The sequence below is a fragment of the Apium graveolens genome, chromosome 8, assembly GCF_009905375.1.
Source record: "Apium graveolens cultivar Ventura chromosome 8, ASM990537v1, whole genome shotgun sequence".
NCBI lineage: Eukaryota > Viridiplantae > Streptophyta > Magnoliopsida > Apiales > Apiaceae > Apium > Apium graveolens.
The window spans coordinates 155,763,843-155,783,339 of NC_133654.1; the positions used below are offsets into that span (position 1 = coordinate 155,763,843).

At 36.4% G+C, this 19,497-nt stretch overlaps 1 non-coding gene across 1 annotated transcript; it reads right to left on the reverse strand.

Annotated features, from left to right (window-relative positions):
* Positions 1–10,975: 10,975 nt before the first annotated feature.
* LOC141681612 (small nucleolar RNA R71) lies at positions 10,976–11,082 on the reverse strand. Its single transcript, XR_012559040.1, has one exon. It is a non-coding gene; the product is annotated as a small nucleolar RNA R71 (small nucleolar RNA).
* Positions 11,083–19,497: the final 8,415 nt, after the last annotated feature.

The window sequence follows — 19,497 nt, forward strand, 5'->3', positions numbered from 1 at the left end:
TCCTACCACAAAACTGACAATCTGGTATTGGTGGACGATTGGGCCTCTGCTGATTTAAATTCTGAAAACGGTTGCCTTGTCCTCCATTTCCTGATTGTGGTCTTCTGAATCCCATATTCCTATTACCCTGAAAATCTGGCCTTTTGTTGAAACGACTCTGAAAATTACTTGACTGCTGACCTCCCTCTGAGGTTTCCATTTTCCTTTTCTTTCCATCTTTTCCTTTCTGAGACATATCACTCCTACTCTCAATCACCATTGCCTTCTGAACCACTGCCACATATGAAGTTAACTCAAACATGGCCACTCTGTTCTGAATCCAAAATTTCAATCCCTGTTCAAACCTCCTGGCTTTCTTTTCATCCGTATCAACCTGGTCTGGCACGAACCTTGCTAACTCAGTAAACTTAGCCTCGTATTCCGCCACGGTAAGATCACCCTGGGTCAGATTCAAGAACTTAATCTCCATTTGATTCTTCATATACCTCGGGAAATATTTCTCCAGGAACAACTCTGTGAATCTCTCCCAAGTTATAAACTCACCTCCTTCCAATGCTCGCGTGGATTCTCACCAATAGTTCGCCTCGCCCTTCAAAAAGTAGCTTGCAAACTTGGTCTTCTGCTCAGTTCCTGCTCCGACTAATTCAAAAGCCTTTTCCATTTCCTTGAGCCATGCATTGGCTTCCACAGGATCAGCACTTCCCTTGAACTCAGGTGGCTTCACTGCTTGAAACTGCTTAAAAGTCACTGTAGGTGGTGCTGCTGCTTGCTGTTGTTGTTGCTGTTGTTGCTGCTGTTGCTGCTGCGTAAGATGTAACATCTGTTGCTGCATCAGTCCCAACATCTGGATAATCGCTGGATCTGTACGACTCTCGGTATGATCCTCTCCTGAATTATTCCTTCTCTTTGGTGCCATTATTCTGGTAAGAAACAAGCAATATATATAATAATCTGTCAAGCATTGTGTCAAATATGTAGCAATTCCTTAGCATATTAAAGTTCGCAAACACTATCTCTTCTCAAAATATCATAAACTTGCTACCATATTAACACAAGCGACATAATTATCACATAATCCTGCTTATTATCTCGAGAATAATAACATAAAGAAAATTTACTCCGAATTATCCAAACCTTATAAATCCTTACTTAAAATCTCAACTAAACCAACAAAATAACAGGGCAATGACACAAGGCCTAAAGCTAAACGCAAAACAGGAAACCTAAACAACTTAACTATAACCCAGCCCAACATCCTAAATTTAATCATATAAAAGCTAAATATACGCGCCTATCTTATGTGATCTTCCTATGACTCATCTATGACAATCCTACGCCTGTTTCAGTGACCATAACCTGTAGCTCTGATACCAACCTGTGACGCCCTCCAAACCCGGGGTCTAGATTTGGGGGTCACTTGCCAATAAACCAAAATAAAATAATCACAGCGGAATAATATAATAAATACGACCCCTTTACCTGCATTGGATCGATCACAGGTTATAGTATGGAACAGGCACTACTACAAATCAAGTGTTATTACAAACCATAAGTCTAATTAGTTTTACAGATTATTCAAATTTTATTACAAAACCTCTAGACTATCCAAGCGTCCCAAAACAGTCTACCTGGAATACACACCACTATTTACAAGCACTCGACTTCTGACCAAACCTGGATCTCAAGCTTGCTCTGGCTTAGCTGAAAGATTAGATTGATAAACAAGTATGAGCGAAAGAAATGCTCAACAAGCAATATAAAATGTACTTGTAATGATAAACCACATTCCATTAATAACTGAACAAAAGAATAAAAGCAGTAATATTTGATCATTAATAAAAGCTTCATAAACATTCAACAATAAATGATAACTTTTAGATTGGAATCTAACTCCGACGGACGTACTATCACATGCTGATCAACCCGTGTGATAGCACAAGGTCATGATTCATAGAAACATGTCCCCAAAATACGAGTACTCAATTAAAAAGGCAATATACCTGCCTGTGGCAAAATGGTGTCATAGTATTTCATACAACACATAGAAATAGCCCTCCGCTGGACCGTCCGTCCCGGTCACTTACGCATTCATCCAATCCATAAAACATTTTGATCAAAGGGGCCGAATCAAAGGACATCCTTAACCATATAACTCCCCATTTCTCATGGTCCAGAGTTATCTCAACAATCGATGGCGAAATAACTAGAACAATTAGTTATTCGCTAATCTCAATTCAATGTTCCACTGTATAGAGTGATTTATAGCGAAATATATAAAACGTTTAACTATTCTGAACTTAGAATAGTATGGAAATCGAAAGAATAAAGTTCAGAGTCAATATCAATTGAATGATAAATGAAGATAGAGGTACTTGCATAATATCATTCAAAATAAACGTCACTTGAACAATAAGTGAAGTTAGGGGTACTTGCCTGGTATGCTCAATAACCTCTTACTTTAACTCTGCTTCTAACTGATGGCTACTATCTTCGTCTAACACTTGATTGCACTCCTTGCTACTTGATTCTATAAACAAAAGGACTATCTTAATTGACAGAACTAAACTCAATCGACGTAACTATACGTCTTGACATCTACCCGATCGTTTATAACTAGCATGGCATTTTAAAACTGTAACAGATAGCATGTATATCACGTATCACGTAATCATGGTATTCGTATAGCACGTACTCCCATCTTTCATATAATACATAAGTCAGATCATTAAGAGATACGTCTCAGTGCGTTCAGAATAAAATTTAGGTCATTATTAGCATTTACCGACCAAATACCGACTTACACTGATACACAAATCAAATGACATTGCAATACAAAAGAAATTAGGTCTCAAAAGTATTTTTATTAAAAGCGCAATATTTTTCTGAATCTGTATGCGTTCGTTTCGTATTAAACGGACGAACGGTTTAATTATTATGAATAAAATAAGAAATAAATAGATTTAAATCAATTAATAATAATATTAATTGATTTTTAAATACCAAAATATAATTTTTAAAACCTTAAAATAATTTTTAGAAATTATTTGAATTAATTATAAATAATTTACATTTATTTAACTATTTATAAGTAAAATTAATTGATTAATTGATTTTTAATCAATTAATTAAATTCATAAATAATTAACTAAAATGAATTATAAATAATTAAATCAAATTATATTTTTGAAAATAATTAAAGAAAATATTTTTGGAATTTAAAATAATTAAGAAAATAATTTTTAGAATTTTAGATAATAAATAAATGATTTTTGAAAGTAAAATAAATGATTTTTAAAATTTTGAAATAAACAAAACAGAAAATTTCACAAACAGATTTTATGGCTGGGTTTTGGGGAATAAAAATCAAAACCGGTTTTTTTTTTTTTTTTTGGATGGGTCACAACCGGGTCACCAAGAAATTTCTGGGTCGCCAAGAATAGTCAACCGGAGTTCTGGAAAACCCAGAATCCGGTGACTTTTTCCGGCAACTCCGGAAAGTCCGGCCACCCCGATCTGCACCAAAACAACTCTCCCCCTTCGAGTTTTTACTCCCCGGATCAAATCAAAATCACTGCAGCAACACATATGGCAACTCAGCCATCACAATCATCGCCGGATTTGAACTCTCCGGCCAAAACCTCCAATTTCTCCGATGAACACATCGGAAAAACGAATCACCATATTTCTCAATTATAATTAACGTACTAACTATCAAAACGAAGCCCTGGGAGTACATAATCGATTCATAGCAACTATAACAACAATCAATCAAGAATCAAGCTATAATTTCGAATCAAAACTTTATAAAAACTAAAACTCGTTTTTATTGAATACTGAATCAAATTTAATAAGTTATATATGAAATTGACCCTCAGGAATCCTACAATCATAGTACATAATCTTTACAGTCAAACAAACACTCAAAATCAAAAACGAAATTCGACAAGTATGAAGAACAATCGACTTTCACGAAATCAAGACTGAACATATGAAATTCATATCTCAAAACAACCGTTATGATCTCTACTACACCCCAGAACCATCAAAACAATCAATCATTTATGAAATAAAGGAGTTCCGATTCTCGTCGATACCGACGAACACGGACTAAACAGAATATCGAACCTTAGTTCGTGATTTTGGTGCCAAAATGATCGGGGAATTGCAGGCTAACTATTGAGATCAAAATCAGTTAAAACAGGTGGCTGGTTCGTCTGCTTGGATTGATTCTTTGAAACCAAAGCTTTGAAATTTAACAGGATAAGAAGAAACTGGTAAGCTTTATCTATTAAAATTTTTTTTTTTTTTTTTATTAAAACTGTACAGATAAACATGTAGGCTTTTTATATATGTAATAATATTCCTGATAGATCATAACTCGGTACCTTTTTATCTCGTAATCTGTAATCATATGCCCAAAATAATACTTTACAAGGAATTGTGTTTAAAATATAATTTATATATAATTACAATTCTTATATCAAAGATTTCCTAAAATTTAGGTATATTCTAAAAATACAAAAATACAGCTATTCAAAGAGTCCTGGATTTTATAAAAATAATTGCACGGATTTTGTGGGTTTGATGTCCCGGCGGGGTCCCGGTCCGTTGATTTTTGAAAAACAGAAATGAACCCTAAATTACCAGAAAACCCCGATAACACATAAAATGCATTGAAACATGCGTAAAATGAAATAAAACGAGTACCTTAATAACTATGCGAATAATTAAGAGTTCGAATTGCATATCGATTCATATAATTGCAGTTTAAACATATTTTGATCAATCGAAAAATTTTCTGGCCCGCACAGAAACACATATAACAGCTACAACATCTAATATCATGGCAATAATTACTTTAAATTTATAAAACACATAATATTTATTTATTTAACATATAATATTCATATAATTTTCCCGGATATTACACATAGTGCCATGAAATCCGGAATGAAATCTATGTATACGGGATACAAAAGAATGATTAGAGCAGATGGCCAGGTGGAGACCTATAAGGCCAGGCTTGTGGCAAAAGGATTCAAACAAAGGCAATGGATTGACTTTGATGAAACCTTTTACCTGTGGCATGACAAACTCAATATTCTAAGTCAAGTCTAGCCCAACATTTCGTACAATTCAATCAGTCTCCAACGACCCACGGCTGTAGCACGTAACGACCTTTAGATTCTAATTCAATGTACACATCTCTATGTAATAGAAAAGTATTTCTTATTTCGAAATCAAAGCCCTCGGCTGTAGCACGATACGACAATGATTTAAAATAAGAAATACTTTCTACCATGTTAGAAGGCTTTGACCGACACAAGCCTGTTGTGTCATTGGCCAATTACTACTTGATATTATTTAATTTTAGAGGGATTATATTATGTTACAATCATAATCATATTATAAAGAGATTCTTCCTTTTAAATTAAATATTTCAAATCAATAATCGATAATCAGATGATTCCCAGATCAGGGGGAACATTGTCAAGAGGCGTCACTTAATACCCCTTTCTTACAGATAGAAATATGCTTTTGACAGAATCATCCTTTCTCTCAATATTGAAAATTCATATTTAATTACGTGTTTCATAAACACAAGAATCTCATGATTGTATTCATAATATTATTGTTAAGGCAAGAGCACGCCTTATATTGATTTAAGTTCACCTAAATCTATCATCGCATAGTAAACATGAAAGGAATATGTCCTAAGTCCAATCATGTATGAGGATTTAGGAATAACTTTTATGTAATCTGTTTTGATTTCATTGATATTAATAAAAGACTTGTTTTGTTTTTTATTACGGGCTCTATCTATTTAAGTGTTTAAATAAGATATACCATAGTTTAGAGTAAAGCTTTTTATGGATTATGATGAGATCATAATAGTGAGACCTAAAAGATGATAACTGTAAACTTAAATAGTTCCTGATCATATGATTACTAACTGGTAATTAATAATCCGCAAAGATCGGTACATACTATGCTTGCTTCATTATGAAGGATGTCTGTTCTCATAGACATTTGTGTGGTGACACTATAGCTAGTATGTAGGTGCTTATTATGGAATAAGTTCACTGAACATGACTCGCACAGCTGAACAACTGATGGAGTTCACTCACGTGTCAGAAGTTGTTCACATAGTGATAGTTGTACAAGTATCCTTAGACTTGAGGTCATCATAGTCATCTTGTGTACACTGAACTACGCTTTGGTTTAGTTCTTAGTCTCCAGAGTGAATGAAATTAGAAAGGAGTTTCTAATTTTCATAGAACTAAGCATAGTAAATGGTAAGCAAGTGATTAAATTAGATAGGCTTGACACGAGATCCATGCCTTGTATTTAATCGGGACATTGTAGGGTAGAAGGAGTTTATTGTACGGTAACTATTCACTGAATAGGTTCTTGGTATTCTAAGCAGTGAATTCGTATTATCCGGATAGTCGCGATATGCTGAGAAGTATCCCTCACGATGTAGAATAAGTGTGATTAATTAATTAATCATATTTAATAAATTAGAGAATTTATATAAATAATGATAAAATAGTTTTATTATTATTTATTTCTACTACCGGCTTAATATTGAACCTACAGGGTCACACCATAAAAAGAGAATGATTTAATGGTGGAGTAATTAATTAATAATGGCTAATAATTATTTATTTGTGAAATAAATAATTAATTGGCAAATTTAATAATTGATTAAATGAGATTTAATTAATTATAAATTAATTAAGAAAAGTTCTTAATATTATTAATTAAAGATTTAATTTTTTGGAAATTAAATCAAGAGAGAGAATTATTTCTAAAGTGTTTAGAAAAAGGATTAATAATTAAAAGGTGTTTTAATTATTAATAAGAATAATAAATGGGTTAATAATAATAATAATATTTTATGGGAAAATTTCAGCTGAAAATTTTGCCTATAAATATACTATTATAAACCCTATTTCTATTCTAACCCCAAATTTTAGAAAAACCTAATTCTCTCCACCTCCTCCTCCTCCTTAACGTCGTTTTCTTGGTGGATACCGATGGAGTGATTTACGTTTGAGGAGAAGCTGCTAAGGATCTCCGATCGTTGCTCTTGGATCGAATATTAAAGGTTAGTAATCTATCCCAATATTTTTACCACAATTTATATGCTTTTATTTGGATTTTGTATGTGTAAAAGTGTTTTACCATGCCTCCGCTGCGATTAAAATCCAACAAAACATAGGCATATATCTCATATATAAAATTAAATAAAAAAGTAAATATAAAGTGCAATAAAGTAAATGTGTTTGGTTATGGCCCCATCCTATGTGATCTTTATCAAGCTCATGATAAAGATCAAGGTCAATCTAATATGGTGATGGAAATAAATACAACTACTTATTACATAAGTCTTCTTCTTTGTTTAGACTTCTAGTATGCCTCGTCTTCTTCTTTGTATCACCTCCATTGGATAGCCTTCTTGAGTCTTCAATTACATTACATGATTGAAAGTAAAACTAATCTAATGAACTTACAAGAATAACTCGAGTTACATTCGAGATTTATGATTACAAAGATTGACGACAAGCAAGTCGTATTTAAAACCAAAACCAAAACCATTACACTAAGGTCGAAAGGCCATAACCATCCACCATACTCATAGAACACATAAAAGCATGTTAAAACACATAATCTGATCTTAACATATCATATTATCCATGATCAAATCATAAAAAAAAATATGACAAAAATCAGAAAAATCAGAATCAAATCAGAATCAAATCAGAAAATCAAGAATCACTGTTTACGGGCAGTAAACGACGTCAAACGCCTTATAGACGAGTTGTTGATAGCTTTATCTATCAGTTTTGTTCAGACGCTCATTTACCTATAGAATAGGGTATTCGTTTGCGTAAATCGGACACCAGACCCAGATTTCAGCAAATCTGCAGCAGCCAATTCAGAGTCCGTATCTAATATGATTCTCATAATTAGAACAAACATAAATCATGTATATATCAGTATATATACAGATTACATAATCATCTTCTGATTATACAACTCACATGAATATCATATATTCAAAACCATACATATATAAGCATATTATATCAACATCAAATCATGGCGAATCACGTACATGCTCATATATCGAAAACAGTTAAACACATAAACGAATTAAAAAATTTTCACAAGTAGCTCTGATGCATTGAAGGGTTTTTAGCACATAAACACAACGAAAACATAAATTTAAATCTTAAAAAAAAACCGAAACCCTCCGCAGGATCCATGCGAAAAATAATATTTAATTCTTAGTTCAGTATGTTTACCTTAAGAAGCTTTACATTAATGGAAAGATGGAGGTCTTTAATGGCAATCCAAAAACGATGAACGGAGATCCTTAGCAGCTGCTCCTCAAGTGTGAAGCACTCCACCGGTATCCACCAAGAAAACGATGTAATGAAGGAGGAGGAGATGGAGAGAATTAGGGTTTTGTAAATCTTTTTGGTTGAGGCAAAAATAGGGTCTATAATAGTATATTTATAGGCAAAATTTTCAGCTGAAAATTTTCCCATAAAATATTATTATTATTAACCCTTTATTATTCTCACTAATAATTAAAACACCTTTTAATTATTAATCCTTTTTCTAAACACTTTAGAAATAATTCTCTCACTTGATTTAATTTCCAAAAATTAAATTCTTAATTAATAATATTAAGAACTTTTTCTTAATTAATTTATAATCAATTAAATCTCATTTAATCAATTATTAAATTTGCCAATTAATTATTTATTTCATGAATAAATAATTATCAGCCATTATTAATTAATTTCTCCACCATTAAATCATTCTCTTTTATGGTGTGACCTTGTAGGTTCAATATTAGGCCGGTAGTAGAAATAAATAATAATAAAACTATTTTATCATTATTTATATAAATCCTCTAATTTATTAAATATGATTAATTAATTAATCATATTTATTATACATCGTGATGGATACTTCTCAGCATATCGCGACTATCCGGATAATACGAATTCACTGCTTAGAATACCAAGAACCTATTAAGTGAGTAGTTACCGTATAATTAATTCCTTCTATCCTGCAATGTCACGATTAAATACAAGGCATGGAACTTGTGTCAATCCTATCTTATTTAATCACTTGTTTTCCCATTCACTATGCTTAGTTCTATTTAATGTAAATTAGAAACTCCTTTATAATTTCATTCACTCTGGCCAGAGATTCCTGAACTAACATAAGTGGATCAGCATTGAACATTCTCTTCCTACACTGGAAGGGGTAGATCCTTTATTGATCATACACTATCTTCGTGTACAAATTCTTATACCCAGTAGAGCCCTTATAATTGTCCCTTGAGACTAAGAACTAAACCAAAGCATAGTTCAGTATACACAAGATGACTATGATGACCTCAAGTCTAAGGATACTTGTACAACTATCACTATGTGAACAACTACTGACACATGAGTGAACTCCATCAGTTGTTCAGCTGTGTGAGTCATGTTCAGTGAACTTATTCTATTATAAGCACCTACATACTAGCTATAGTGTCACCACATAAATATCTATGAGAACAGACATCCTTCATAATGAAGCAAGCATAGTATGTACCGATCTTTGTGAATTATTAATTACCAGTTAGTAATCCTACGACCAGGAACTATTTAAGTTTAGAGTTATCATCTTTTAGGTCTCATTATTATGATCTCATCACAATCCATAAAAAGCTTTACTCTAAACTGTGGTATATCTTATTTAAACATTTAAATAGATAGAGCCCGCAATAAAAACAAAATAAGTCTTTTATTAATATCAATGAAATCAAAACAGATTACATAAAAGTTATTCCTAAATCCTCATACATGATTGGACTTAGGACATATCTCTTTCATATTCAACTTCTATCTTAATTGTGGATGTTTGGTAGAATGGTATTGGTACAACGAAATTTGGCTTTTAACAGTTTCGTGTTGTTCGATTAATTTCATCACCGTTACATACTAAGGGTAATAGCGATAACTATTGAAGGAAGTAGTAATGAAGTTATGATCTCATGTGTGTTTAATATTGTTAATTCAAATGTCAATTAAGTGTTTAATTGTCGTAGTTAATTCTAGTTAATAATTAGTTAATCAAATCTATGTGTTATTGTCTTAACATTGAGAAGTAATCATACATTGGTGAGTGAGTGTTAATTGAGCATAATTAGTCTGAGTCTGTGGGAACGAACTAGAAAGTATTCTATATTACTTGCAAACGCGTATACTTGCGTGTATTATTAGCGCGTGTTTTTTGCCCTAACAAGTTTTTGGCGCCGCTGCCGGGGACTCGGCGTATTTGTTTAGTTTATGCATTTACCATCAGTGGTCATTAGGACTCATTGATTAAGACGTGTTACTTATCATTTCCGGTTGTGTTTCAAGTACTTTACCGAGCATTTATGCAAACACGTTCTCGTACTCGCAAGAGGACTTTAGATACGGCTGAGGAGACAGACTCAGTTCTTGATATTCTGGAGAAGATAGATTTTGAAGATTCGGATAAAGAGAGTGAGCAGAAAGAACCAGTAAACATGGGTGATCGTATAGTTCTGGCAGATCCAGCTCATATGGACTTTTCTCAGCCTAAAATTGACGACATTCAGTCAAGCATCCTTCATCCGTCTATTCAGGCTAACACTTTTGAAATCAAGCCGGGCACTATTCGGATGGTGCAGAATTCTGTTTCTTTCGGAGGTGCTGCAACTGAATACCCCAACATGCACATCAGGAATTTTGTCAAGATCTGTAGTACTTTCAAATATAATGGTGTGACTGATGAGGCTATCAAGCTGAGGCTTTTCCCATTCTCTCTGAGGGATAAAGCTAAGGACTGGTTACATTCTGAACCAGCTGGGTCCATCACTACTTGGCAAGATCTAGCACAAAAGTTTCTGGTAAAGTTCTATCCAATGGCAAAGACTGCAGCAATGAGCAGTGCTCTTACTCAGTTTGCGCAGCAGCCTACAGAATCTATATGTGAAGCTTGGAAGCGCTACAAGGAGATGTTGAGAAAGTGTCCACATCATGGTATGCCTGACTGGATGGTGATCACTGGTTTCTGTAATGGTTTGGGGGCCCAATCTCGGCCCATGCTCGATGCAGCAGCTGGAGGCGCTTTGTGGGCCAAAAGCTATACAGAGGCTTATAATCTTATTAAAACCATGGCTGCAAATGAGCATCAAAACCCAACTCAAAGGATGATGCCTAGGAAGGTAGCAGGTATTCTGGAAGTTAATGCAGCTACAGCTATTGCAGCGCAGCTCCAAGTGCTGTCTATAAAGGTCGATTCTTTAGCCACCTATGGAGTCAATCAGATAGCTATGGTCTGTGAGCTTTATACAGGTTCTCATGCTACGGATCAATGTTCTCTTGTTAATAAATCTGTTCAGTATGTGAACAATTATCAGGGACCGCAGCAGCCTGTGTCAGCTACTTATCATCCTAACAACAGAAATCATCCCAATTTCAGCTGGAGCAATACTCAGAATGCTATTCAGCAACCATATCAGCAAGGCGTAAGTAAACAGTTTAATCCACCTGGATTCCAGCAACCACATCATTATGCTCAAAGGCAATCATATCCTCAACAAGGAGGTGCTGCTCCACCTTCTAGTGCTGATTTCGAGGAACTCAAGCTGTTGTATAAAAGTCAGGCTGTTTTTATCAAGACTTTGGAAAATCAAATCGGTCAAATAGCCAATGTAGTGCTCAATAGTCAACCTGGCACACTTCCCAGTGATATTGAAGTGCCAGACAGGAAGGAAGCTAAAGAGCAAGTCAAGGCTATTACCTTAAGGTCTGGAAAAGTTGTTGATGCTGAAAAAGCAAAAGACGGAGATGCTGAAGTTGGTGAGAAAGAGAAACAAAAGGAGAAAGCGGCGGAACCAAGGAAGACTACTGTTGAACACACTCTGCCTGAGGGTAATACAGGGGATAAACAGCTCTATCCTCCACCACCTTTCCCTAAGAGATTGCAACAACAAAAATTAGATAAGCAGTTCGGGAAGTTTTTGGAGGTGTTCAAGAAACCTCACATCAACATACCTTTCGCTGAGGCTCTTGAGCAAATGCCTAGTTATGCGAAATTCATGAAGAATAATCTTTCAAGGAAGGTGAAACTGGATGACCTTGAGAGCGTTGCTCTAACGGAAGAATGCAGTGATGTACTTGAAAGAGATATGTCCTAAGTCCAATCATGTATGAGGATTTAGGAATAACTTTTATTTAATCAGTTTTGATTTCATTGATATTAATAAAAAACTTGTTTTGTTTTTATTGCGGGCTCTATCTATTTAAATGTTTAAATAAGATATACCATAGTTTACAGTAAAGCTTTTTATGGATTGTGATGAGATCATAATAATGAGACCTAAAAGATGATAACTCTAAACTTAAATAGTTCCTCGTCGAAGGATTACTAACTGGTAATTAATAATCCGCAAAGATCGGTACATACTATGCTTGCTTCATTATGAAGGATGTCTGTTCTCATAGAAATTTGTGTGGTGACACTATAGCTAGTATGTAGGTTCTTATTATAGAATAAGTTCACTGAACATGACTCACACAGCTGAACAACTGATGGAGTTCACTCACGTGTCAGCAGTTGTTCACATAGTGATAGTTGTACAAGTATCCTTAGACTTGAGGTCATCATAGTCATCTTGTGTACACTGAACTATGCTTTGGTTTAGTTCTTAGTCTCGAGGGACAATTATAAGGGCTCTACTGAGTATAGGAATTTGTACACGAAGATAGTGTATGATCAATAAAGGATCTACCCCTTCCAGTGAAGGAAGAGAATGTTCAATGCTGATCCACTTATGCTAGTTCTGGAATCTCTGGCCAGAGTGAATGAAATTAGAAAGGAGTTTCTAATTTACATTAAATAGAACTAAGCATAGTGAATGGGAAAGAAAATGATTAAATAAGATAGGCTTGACACAAGTTCCATGCCTTGTATTTAATCGTGACATTGCAGGGTAGAAGGAATTGATTGTACGGTAACTACTCACTGAATAGGTTCTTGGTATTCTAAGCAGTGAATTCGTATTATCCGGATAGTCGCGATATGCTGAGAAGTATCCCTCACGATGTAGAATAAATATGATTAATTAATTAATCATATTTAATGAATTAGAGAATTTATATAAATAATGATAAAATAGTTTTATTATTATTTATTTCTACTACCAGCTTAATATTGAACCTACAGGGTCACACCATAATAGAGAATGATTTAATGGTGGAGGAATTAATTAATAATGGCTGATAATTATTTATTTATGAAATAAATAATTAATTGGCAAATTTAATAATTGATTAAATGAGATTTAATTGATTATAAATTAATTAAGAAAAGGTTCTTAATATTATTAATTAAGAATTTAATTTTTGGAAATTAAATCAAGTGAGAGAGTTATTTCTAAAGAGTTTAGAAAAAGGATTAGTAATTAAAAGGTGTTTTAATTATTAGTGGGAATAATAAAGGGTTAATAATAATAATATTTTATGGAAAAATTTTCAGCTGAAAATTTTGCCTATAAATATACTATTATAGACCCTATTTTTGCCTCAACCAAAAAGATTTACAAAACCCTAATTCTCTCCATCTCCTCCTCCTTCATTACATCGTTTTCTTGGTGGATACCGGTGGAGTGCTTCACACTTGAGGAGCAGCTGCTAAGGATCTCCGTTCATCGTTTTTGGATCGCCATTAAAGACCTCCATCTTTCCATTAACGTAAAGCTTCTTAAGGTAAACATACTGAACTACGAATTAAATATTATTTTTCGCATGGATCCTGCGGAGGGTTTCGGTTTTTTTTAAGATTTAAATTTACGTTTTTGCTGCGTTTATGTGCTAAAAACCCTTCAGTACTGCAATAGAAATTACCTCCAAAGCTTAAAGATCCACGTAGCTTCACCATTCCTTGCACCATTGGAAAGTTGTCTTTTGACAAGTGCCTATGCGATTTGGGAGCAAGCATCAATCTGATGCCATTGTCTATCTTCAAAAAGTTGAATTTGCCTGATCCAAAGCCCACCTACATGTCTCTACAATTGGCTGATCGTTCTATTACATATCCACGAGGCATAGTGGATGATGTGTTAGATAAGGTGGATAAGCTCTTCTTCCCTGCAGACTTTGTCATTTTGGATTTCGAGGAAGATAAGAAGATCCCCATAATCTTGGGAAGAACTTTCTTGGCTACAGGACGCACCTTGATAGATGTGCAGAAAGGTGAACTTACTATGAAGGTGCGGGATTAGGATGTGACATTCAATGTATTCAAAGCGATGAAATTCCCTACAGAAGACGAGGAGTGCTTAAAGGTAGATTTGATTGATTCTGCGGTAACTTCAGAACTTGATCATATGCTAATGTCTGATGCATTAGAGAAAGCCTTAGTAGGGGAGTTTGATCGTGATGATGAGGATGGCAATGAGCCACTACAATATCTAAATGCTTCTCCTTGGAGGTGAAAGCTAGACATGCCATTTGAATCTCTTGGTACTTCTGATCTCAAGAATGCTGAAGGAAAGCTCAAACCATCTATTGAGGAAACACCTACTTTGGAGCTTAAACCATTGCCTGAACACTTGAGGTATGCATTTTTAGGTGATGCATCTACTTTACCTGTTATTATTGTATCTGACCTTTCAGGTAGTGAGGAGGACAAGCTCTTGAGGATTTTGAGAGAATTCAAATTGGCTATTGGATGGACTATAGCAGATATCAAAGGGATCAGCCCTTCGTACTGCATGCATAAAATTCTTCTAGAGGAAGGTAGTAAGCCAACTGTTGAGCAACATCGATGACTTAATCCTATCATGAAAGAAGTGGTGAAGAAAGAAATTCTGAAGTGGCTGGATGCAGGAATCATATATCCTATTTCTGACAGTTCCTGGGTGAGCCCCGTGCAATGTGTACCGAAGAAAGGAAGTATTATTGTGGTAGCAAATGAGAAGAACGAGCTCATCCCCACTCGAACAGTCACATGATGGAGGGTATGCATGGATTACAGAAAGTTGAACAAGGCCACGAGAAAGGATCACTTCTCTCTTCCATTTATTGATAAGATGCTTGACAAGTTGGCCGGTCATGAGTATTATTGTCTTCTGGATGGCTATTCGGGGTATAATCAGATTTGCATTGCACCAGATGATCAAGAAAAGACTACCTTCACTTGTCCATTTGGCACATTCGCTATTCTCTAATATGATTGGAAATAATGTCGAAGTGTTCATGGACGAGTTCTCCGTCTTTGGACATTCGTATGATGAATGTTTGAATAATCTTCGTGCGGTGCTCAAAAGGTGTGTGGAAACTAATTTAGTACTCAATTGGGAAAAATGTCACTTTATGGTGCGTGAAGGCATTATTCTTGGGCATAAGGTCTCTAGCAAGGGTCTTGAGGTGGACAAAGCCAAGGTGGGAGTCATTGAAAATCTTCCACCCCCTATCTCTGTGAAAGGAATCCGTAGTTTTCTTGGTCATGCGGGTTTTTATCGGCGTTTCATTAAAGACTTCTCAAAGATATCTAAGCCGTTGTGCAACTTGCTCGAGAAGGATGTGCCTTTCAAATTTGATGATGAATGCTTGGCGGCATTCGAGACTCTCAAGAAGAGTTTAATAACTGCACCAATTATTACGGCACCTGATTGGACAGAGCCTTTTGAGATGATGTGTAATGCGAGTAATTATGCGGTGGGAGCAGTTCTTGGGCAGCGTAAGAATAATCTTTTTCATGTGGTCTACTATGCTAGTAAGACTCTAAATGGAGCTCAAATGAACTACACCACTACTGAGAAGGAGCTCTTGGCTATAGTCTTTGGTTTCGAAAAATTTCGATCTTATCTTCTTGGGACAAAGGTGACAGTATTCACTGATCATGCGGCCATTTGCTATTTGGTTGCCAAAAAGGATTCATAGCCTAGACTTATTCATTGGGTGCTCTTGCTACAGGAATTTGAGTTAGAGATCAAGGATCGAAAAGGTACTGAGAATCAAGTAGCTGACCAACTCTCTAGATTGGAGAATCCCAATTCTACTTCACATGATAAGACATTGATCAACGAATCTTTTCCGGATGAGCAGTTGTTCGTAGTTCAGGAGGAAGAGCCATGGTTCGCAGATATTGTGAACTATCTTGTCAGCAACATAATGCTACCTAATATGAATACAGCTCAAAAGAAGAAGTTTCTGTATGAGGTGAAGTGGTACATGTGGGATGAACCGTATTTGTTTAGACAAGGAGCTGACCGGATCATCAGGAGATGTATCCCATTCTGTGAGACGGAGGTGATATTACGAGACTGCCATTCCACAGTTTATGGTGGATATTATGGTGGTGAAAAGACAGCAGCTCGTATTCTGCAAGCAGGTTTTTTCTGGCCTACTTTGTTTAAGGATGCACATCAGTTCATTTTAAGGTGTGATCGTTGCCAAAGAATGAGGAATCGTACGAGGAAGGACGAGATGCCGTTAAATGTGATGCTTGAAGTCGAGGTCTTTGATGTTTGGGGAATCGATTTTATGGGACCATTCGTTTCATCCTGTAATAATCAGTACATCTTGCTGGCAGTCGATTATGTCTCAAAATGGTTAGAAGTCAAGGCTCTACCGACGAATGATGCAAAGGTAGTTTTGAATTTTCTTCATAAGCAGATTTTCACAAGGTTTGGAACGCCACGAGTAATCATAAGTGATGAGGGGTCGCATTTCTGTAACCGTAAGTTCACTTCTATGATGCAGTGCTACAGCATGAATCGTCGTGTTGCTACTGCCTATCATCCGTAAACGAATGGTCAACCAGAAGTGTCTAATAGAGAGATCAAGCGCATTCTAGAGAAAGTTGTTTGCCAGTCAAGGATGGATTGGTCTTTAAAGCTCGATGAAGCTGTTTGGGCTTATAGAATAGCATACAAGACTCCACTTGGGATATCCCCGTTTCAACTTATTTATGGTAAGGGATGTCATTTACCTGCGGAGCTTGAGCATAAGGCTTATTGGGCGTTGAAGAAGTTGAACCTTGATCTAGATGCAGCTGGGAAGAAGCGAATGCTTCAGTTAAATGAACTTGATGAATTTCGACTCCAAGCGTACGAGAATAACAAAATGTACAAGGAAAAAGTGAAAATGTGGCACGACAGAAAGCTATATCCTAAGTCATTTGTGCTGGGGCAGCAAGTTCTTTTATTCAACTCTCGTCTCCGACTTTTTCCTGGAAAGTTAAAATCAAGGTGGTCTGGACCTTTTATTGTCAAAACTGTGTTTCCAGATGGAGCAATGGAGATTTTTGAGAATGATCCGGGCCAAGCATTCAAGGTTAATGGTCAGTGTTTGAAGCATTACTATGGGGACACGGCAAACCGGGAAGTAGTTAGTGCCGTTTTATTGTCAACTTGAGCAAGGTACGCTACGTCAAGCTAATGACATAAAAGAAGCGCTTTTTGGGAGGCAACCCAAGATTTGTTGTTATAGGAACCCTTAGGAATCAGTAACCTATCCAAAAATACAAAAAAAATCAGAAAAAGGGCAAGAAAAAAAAAATTCCAGTCACCATTTGGGCGCCCACTCAGCTCTGCTAAGCGGCCGCCCAGGATGCTGGGCGCCCGTGCAGCTTTGCTGAGCGGCCGCTCAGCCCCCGAATTTCTGAATTTTTTTAAGCCTTGTAAAATCCAAAAAAAAAATCAGAAAACAAAAAAAAACACAAACCCACTACCCACGAATATTCTTCCCATAAACCCACATTTTTAACCCTCAACCCCACTCCTAATCAAATTTTAACCCTAATCTTTACCCTATATATACATACAACTATTCCATATACTCCCCTATACGCTCTCAACCTTAAAACTCTCTCCCATATTCCAAAACACAAATTTTAAACACTTTTTCTCATTTTCAATGGCACCCAAGAGATCCAGGACTATTGATAGTAGCTGCACTGTTCCTACTGCTGATTCTTCGAGGGGTACTGCTGCGAGACCTCGTTTGTTTGATAGGGCTGCTGAGGAGGAGTATACTAGGCTTCTGGGTAAACCGCTTTTGAAGGAGAGGGGATTCTTACCATCGGGGAGGGATGGTGAGTTATTGTCGATGATTGCTGAAAAGGGTTGGATTCTTTTTGTGAGTCGCCGGAGGCGGTTCCGATGAGCGTGCTTCGCAAGTTTTATGCGAACGCAAAGGCTGAAAAGAATGGGTTTACTATTGTTCGTGGGCTTATAGTGGATTATTATCCTGAGGCGATTTGCCGTGTGATTGGGCAGCGACAGCGGAACCCCACGGAGGAGAATTGTAATGAGAAGCCCTCCGAGGAGTTTGATTTGGATTTGATTTGTGCTACTCTCTGTCAACCGGGCATGGTTTGGAAGTTCAAGACTGGGACTAATGAGTATCGTTCTTTTCCGGCGATTGCAATGAACAGGTATGCCCGTGCATGGAATGCCTTTATTTGTGCTAATATTCTGCCTACTTCACATGCACATGAGGTTATAGTTGAGCGAGGAAGGTTGTTATGGGGTATTTTTAATGAAGAGTATTATGTGGACCTTGGTGAGTTCATCTACCAAGGAATACTGAAGTTTTTGAGGGGAGCGAAGCACATGAACATCCCTTATGCATCTACTGTTACGAAGCTATGCCGAGCAGTGGGAGTTATTGGCCTTCTCACGAGCAGTTGCAGATGCCGACCGCTCCTATTAATTCAGGGACTCTGAATGCGATGCAGGAGTGGACGGGTGGAGAGCCCGAGGAGCATGGGATGAGTTATCGTCTTCCAGGAGGACGTCCAGCAGCTGGTGCTACCATGGCTAGGTCGGGGCGTGATGAGGCAGGCTCTTCTAGAGCTCAGGTGGGTGCTGGGATGGCTGATGCCCAGTATAGGAGGCTGTCGAGGAGGATGGATGCTATGCACGAGACGCAGAGTAGGTTTGCTCAGGAGCTCACCCTTGCACTTGGGACTGCGTTTAGAGGCCTTGGAGTTGACATCCAGTGGCCCGTTTTTGGTGAGGACTCTGCTTATCCGCCTCCTGATACTCCACCCTCTGAGGGTGATGATGATGATTTCTCCGAGTAGGTATACCCTGTGTTCCTTTCTACTACCTTCACTGGGGACAGTGAAGATTTTAAGTTTGGGGGTGGTAGTTAAGGAATATTTTTGTGTGTGTGTCATATAGTTGCATATGCATGATAGTTTAGTTCATATAATTGCATATTTTTTCCATATAGTTTTTTTTTTATTTTATTTTATAGCTTTATTTATCATGTCATTTAGCTCATGCATATACCATGATCCCTTTTGCGTTGCTTTACCAATTGATTTGTGATATTGATGCGAGTGTGGTGATAGCATTAGAGTGATGTTGAGTCTTGTAGGATGACATGCATGCTAGAAACACTTGTAATTTCACTAAGTCTTAGAGAATGCTTAAGGACTAGA